Source organism: Bison bison, unplaced genomic scaffold (assembly GCF_000754665.1).
Source record: "Bison bison bison isolate TAMUID 2011002044 unplaced genomic scaffold, Bison_UMD1.0 scf7180017864276, whole genome shotgun sequence".
NCBI lineage: Eukaryota > Metazoa > Chordata > Mammalia > Artiodactyla > Bovidae > Bison > Bison bison.
This window is the reverse complement of record NW_011494848.1, coordinates 1,307,270-1,313,799: the sequence shown is the minus strand read 5'-3', so window position 1 is coordinate 1,313,799 and position 6,530 is coordinate 1,307,270. Positions and strand designations below refer to the sequence as shown.

General features: G+C 44.3%; 1 protein-coding gene across 1 annotated transcript in view; it reads left to right on the top strand.

Moving 5' to 3' along the window:
- Positions 1 to 33: 33 nt before the first annotated feature.
- XRRA1 (X-ray radiation resistance associated 1) overlaps positions 34 to 6,530 on the top strand; it is a 68,002-nt gene continuing 61,505 nt past the window's right edge. The window contains exon 1 of the mRNA XM_010848868.1: positions 34 to 218. The gene's annotated coding sequence lies outside the window, so the exon portion shown is untranslated. The remainder of the gene's footprint in view (positions 219 to 6,530) is intronic.

Below are 6,530 nucleotides of genomic sequence, written 5' to 3'. Positions count from 1 at the left end.
AGGCTTGCCGGGACTTGTAGTAATTAGAAGCTCCATCCATCGGTTGCCGCCTTCTCGGCCGGCCGCCGCGTCGCGGTTACTAAGGGGTGGAGAAGGTAGTGGCAGGGCCCACGGGGGAGCGGCTCCGAGATTCCCGGGAGGCTCGGAGGCGCGCATCCCGCCCGACCGGGGCGTCGCCCCCGCGGACATCTCGGAGGCGGAAGCGACGCCGGAGGCAGGTGCGGCTGGAAACTTAGTTTGCGTTGAGGGGTTAGAGTCTCCGCCGCTCCACATGTAGTGTTTCCCAAGGATGGAGTAGTAGCTCGTCCTTATCCTTTTTTAGCCTTGTTACTGCACTTGTTTTCTGGTGACTGTCATCTTATTTTCGTGATACAGAGAACTCACAGTCACTGAGTGCCTGTTGCCTACCAGGCGCTGTCTTCAGTCTTAAGTGCCTATATATCCATCCTCATGTAGTCCCCTGACGGAACAGATAGATGAGGAAACTAAGGAAATTAACCAAGGCCAGATAGCATGTATCAGAACCTAGTTTAGCAGCCAGGTGTTTGCGTCATCAAACCCGTGCCATGCTCCCTTTGTTACTACCTGGGGTCCTTGGACTCTTTAATCAATAGAAATTGATAAGAGGCCAGGCAAGGAATTCGGGCAAGATTTTATTAGGACTCCACTTGCAGCAGGCTTCCCTGATAGCTCAGTGGGTAAAGAATCCGCCTGCGTTGCTGGAGACCCCTGTTCGATTCCTGGGTCGGGAATATCCCCTGGAGAAGGGAAAGGCTACCCACTCCAGTATTCTGGCCGGGAGAATTCCACGGACTGTGTAGTCCATGGGGTCGCAAAGAGTCAGACAGGACTGAGCGACTGTCACTTTCCTCTTGCAGCAGCAGAGAGCAAAGCAAGAAACAGGTGTGGGGGGTAGGGTGGGGGTGGTGAGTGAGCTGGTCCCTTAAATGGGGTGAGGGTAGGGAGCCAAATGGGTGAGGTGGGGGAGTGGCTTACTGTGGTCTGCCCACACCCTTTGTGGTGCTGTGTGCAGGGATCATGCACAGTATCCTACTCTTGATCCTGGCACCTCAGAAGAGACAGTTGGATTTTGGCCTTTTTATGTGTTATTGTTCATAATTTGCCCCACCTGTGCATGCATGCAGTTATTTTTAGTCCCTTCTAGTTTATTTGTGTTAATATTTTGCTGTACAAACAGGTGTTTGTCCAGGTACTAGCACCTTTGCCTCTCTGCCTTTACAGTTTTAGGATGTAATAATAGTCTATATTTTTATTAAAATTTTTACACAATATTTATTGAGCACCAACCTTACTTGCAGCTGTACTAAGAGATACTAGGGGATCAGAAAAGACATGTTCCCTGAGTTACCATGTAACAGAACCCAATACACCATGAGCTACTACATTGTATCATTTTTTAATTTTTTTTAATCCCTAAAAATTCCTGGTGGTTGTTTAGTTGCTAAGTCGTGATCGACTCTTGCAACCCCATGGACTGTAGCCTGCCAGGCTCCTCTGTCCATGGAATTCTCCAGGCAAGAATACTGGAGTAGGTTGCCATTTCCTTCTCCAGGGGATCTTCCTAACCTAAGGATTGAACCCAGGACTCCTGCTTTTTAGGCAGATTCTTACCAACTGAGCTCAAGGGAAGCCCTTGAAATTCCTCATGTAAATGTCCAAATCATTGAACAAATTAAGTACTTACTATGGAAACATTCCCACTCCAGTACTTTTGCCTGGAAAATCCCATGGATGGAGGAGCCTGGTGGGCTGCAGTCCATGGGGTCGCTAGAGTCGGACACGACTGAGCGACTTCACTTTCACTTTTCACTTTATGCATTGGAGAAGGAAATGGCAACCCACTCCAGTGTTCTTGCCTGGAGAATCCCAGGGACGGTCTCTGGGGTCGCACAGAGTTGGACACGACTGAAGTGACTTAGCAGCAGTAGCAGCAGCATGGAAACATTACATGCAGTTTCTTCATCTTTGTGAAGCAATCCAGTCAGATGCCTCTGTAGCTTCATGTTTATCTTCTAATAACTTGTGTTTCAAGACCCAGCTCTAATGTCAACCTGCTCTGTGAAACCTTTCCTGATCCTCCTCCTTTCTTTGCAGACAGAATGGAGAACTCCATAGCATTGTGTTCATGGTTCTGTTTGGTTCAGTAAGCACTCAGTTGAGCCTCTTCAGTGGTCCAGACCTTGTATGAGGTGTGGGTGATAAAGATGTGGTTAGGACCCAGGCCTGGCTGTGAGAGGCTCCCAGTCTGAGGCTGGGGTGTGAGGAGTGGGAAACAGATAGGTAAGCAGGCCATTGTAAAACAGTGTGGCACAGTGCCTCCATTAAGAGGTGGGGTAAGATGGTAGCACAGATAAAGGTCAACCAAAGGAGGAGGGTATACAGGGAAGCTTTTTGTATGAGTCAGGCAAAGAAGAGGGGCAAAAGTGTGATAGCCCAGAGGGATGGAAAAAAGCAAATGTATGCAGATGAAAGTGAAAGAGGAGAGTGAAAAAGTTGGCTTAAAGCTCAACATTCAGAAAATGAAGATCATGGCATCTGGTCCCATCACTTCATGGGAAATAGATGGGGAAACAGTGGAAACAGTGGCTGATTTTATTTTGGGGGGCTCCAAAATCACTGCAGATGGTGACTGCAGCCATGAAATTAAAAGACACTTACTCCTTGAAGAAAAGTTATGACCAACCTAGATAGCATATTCAAAAGCAGAGACATTACTTTGCCAACAAAGGTCCATCTAGTCAAGCCTATGGTTTTTACTGTGGTCATGTATGGATGTGAGCGTTGGACTGTGAAGAAGGCTGAGCACTGAAGAATTGATGCTTTTGAACTGTGGTGTTGGAGAAGACTCTTGAGAGTCCCTTGGACTGCAAGGAGATCCAACCAGTCCATTCTGAAGGCGATCAGCCCTGGGTGTTCTTTGGAAGGAATGATGCTAAAGCTGAAACTCCAGTACTTTGGCCACCTCATGCAAAGATTTGACTCATTGAAAAAGACTCTGATGCTGGGAGGGATTGGGGGCAGGAGGAGAAGGGGACGACAGAGGATGAGATGGCTGGATGGCGTCAATGACTCGATGGACATGAGTCTGAGTGAACTCCGGGAGTTGGTGATGGACAGGGAGGCCTGGCATGCTGCGATTCATGGGGTCGCAAAGAGTCAGACATGACTGAGTGACTGAACCGAACTGAACTGAACTGAATGTAGATGAGAAGCATTAGTCTGTGTGTGTGTGTGTATTTTGGAGCTGAGAGACACTACCATCAGATTGAGATTAGCTGCTTCACATTTGAGACAGAGACCAGAGGTGGCTGAAACTAGGTCGGCAGCCTCTAAGTCTGGAACTTGGTCTTTGTTTTTTCCATCACACAGGTAAATGCCGTACTTTTCTTAGGGATTACTTCCTAGACAGTGTAACCTGGGGGTTATGTGCTCTTCCTAACATGTTAGTCATAAATCTACACCTTCTCACCTGGTATTCCTAATAGGAAACTATAGTTTCCAGGATACTTAGTGAATATCTTTTCCCAGATTGTGTCTTTTAAGTTTTGTCTTTGCTGCTTTTGTCATGCATAAGTTTATTTTGTGTAAATGGTGGTATAAATGATCCTTTCCTTTCTGATTTGTGATTTTCACTTCCTATTTAAGCTCTCTACCCCCAGGGAAAACAAACCAATCTGATCACATGGACCACAGCTTTGTGTAACTCAATTAAACTATGAGCCATGCCCTGTAGGGCCACCAAGACGGACAGGTCATGGTGGAGAGTTCTGACAAAACGTGATCCACTGGAGAAGGGAATGGCAAACCACTTCAGTATTATTGCTTTGAGAATCCCATGAACAGTATGAAAAGGCAAAAAGATATAGCACTGAAAGATGAACTCCACAGGTAGGTAGGTGCCCAATATGTTACTGGAGATCAATGGAGAAATAACTCCACAAAGGATAAAGAGATGGAGTCAAAGCGAAAATAACACCCAGTTGTGGATGTGACTGGCAATGGAATTAAAGTCCGATGCTGTAAAGAACAATATTGCCTCGGAACCTGGAATGTTAGGTCCATGAATCAAGGCAAATTGGAAGTGGTCAAACAGGAGATGGCAAGAGTGAGCATTGACATTTTAGGAATCAACGAACTAAAATGGACTGGAATGGGTGAATTTAACTCAGATGACCATTATATCTACTACTGTGGGCAAGAATCCTTTACAAGAAATGTAGTAGCCATCATAGTCAACAAAAGAGTCCGACATGTGGTACTTGGATACCATCTCAAAAATGACAGAATGATCTCTGTTCATTTCCAAGGCAAACCATTCAGTATCACAGTGTTCCAAGCCTATGCCCTGACGAGTAATGCTGAAGAAGCTGAAGTTAAATGGTTCTTATGAAGACCTACAAGACCTAGAACTAACACCCCCAAAAGATGTCCTTTTCACTATAGGGGACTGGAATGCAAAAGTAGGAAGTCAAGAAATATCTGGAGTAACAGGCAGATTTGGCCTTGGAGTACAGAATGAAGCAGGGCAAAGGCTAACAGAGTTTTGCCAAGAGAATGCACTCATCATAGCAAACACCCTCTTCCAACAACACAAGAGATGACTCTACACATGAACATCACCAGATGGTCAATACCGAAATTAGATTGATTATATTCTTTGCAACCAAAGTTGGAGATGCTCTATACAGTCAGCAAAAACAAGACTGGAAGCTGCTGTGGCTCAGATCATGAACTCCTTATTGCCAAATTCAGACTTAAATTGAAGAAAGGAGGGAAAACCACTAGACCATTCCGGTATGACCTAAATCAAATCCCTTATGATTATACAGTGGAAATGACAAATAGATTCAAGGGATTAGATCTGATAGAGTGCCTGAAGAATTATGGATTTGATCTGATAGAGTGCCTGAAGAATTATGGACAGAAGTTCGTGACATTGTACAGAAGGCAATGATCAAGACCATCTCCAAGAAAAAGAAATGCAAAAAGCCAAAATGGTTGTCTGAGGAGGCCTTACAGATAGCTGAGAAAGGAGAAGTGAAAGGTGAAGGAGAAAAGGAAAGATATACCCATCTGAATGCAGAGTTCCAAAGAATAGCAAGAAGAGATAAGAAAGCCTTCCTCAGTGATCAATGCAAAGAAATAGAGGAATATAATAGAATGCGAAACGCTACAGATCTCTTCAAGGAAATTAGAGATACCAAGGAATATTTCATGGAAAGACGGGCACAATAAAGGACAGAAATGGTATGGACCTAACAGAAGCAGAAGATATTAAGAAGAGGTGGCAAGAATACACAGAAGAACTGTACAAAAAAGATGTTTCATGACCCAGGTAACCACGATGGTGTCCTCACTCACCTAGAACCAGAAATCCTGGAATGCAAAGTCAAGTGGGTCTTAGGAAGCATCACTACAAACAAAGTTAGTGGAGGTGATGGAATTCCAGCTGAGGTATTTCAAATCCTAAAAGATGATGCTGTGAAAGTGCTGCACTCAATATGCCAGCAAACTTGGAAAACTGAGCAGTACCACAGGACTGGAAGAGCTCAGGTTTCATTCCAATCCCAAAGAAAGGCAATGCCAAAGAATGCTCAAACTACCACACAATTGCACTCATCTCACACGCTAGTAAAGTAATGCTAAAAATTCTCCAAGCCAGGCTTCAACAGTACGTGAACCATGAACTTCCATATGTTCAAGCTGGATCTAGAAAAGGCAGAGGAACCAGAGATCAAATTGCCAAAATCCATTGGATCATCAAAAAAGCAAGAGTTCCAATAAAACATCTACTTCTGCTTTATTGACTATGCCAAAGTCTTTGACTGTGTGGATCACAACAAATTGTGGAAAATTCTTCAAGAGATGGGAATACCAGACCACCTTACCTGCCTCCTGAGAAATGTGTATGCAAGTCAGGAAGCAACAGTTAGAACTGGACATGGAACAACAGACTGGTTCCAAATAGGAAAAGGAGTACGTCAAAGCTGTATATTGTCACTGCTTATTTAACTTATATGCAGAGTACATCATGAGAAATGCTGGGCTGGAAGAAGCACAAGCTGGAATCAAGATTGCTGGGAGAAATCTCAATAATAACCTCAGATATGCAGATGACACCACCTGTATTTGTGGCAGAAAGTGAAGAAGAACTAAAGAGCCTCTTGATGAAAGTGAAAGAGGAGTTGGCTTAAAACTCAACATTCAGAAAACGAAGATCATGGCATCTGGTCCCATCACTTCATGGCAAATAGATGGAGAAACAATGGGAACAGTGAGAGATTTTATTTTGGGGGGCTCCAAAATCACTGCAAATGGTGACTGCAGCCATGAAATTAAAAGATACTTGCTCCTTGGAAGAAACGTTATGACCAACCTAGACAGCATATTAAAAAACAGAGACATCACTTTGCCAACAAAGGTCTGTCTAGTCAAAGCTATGGTTTTTCCAGTAGTCATGTATGGATGTGAGAGTTGGACTATAAAGAAAGCTGAGCCTGTGAATTGAT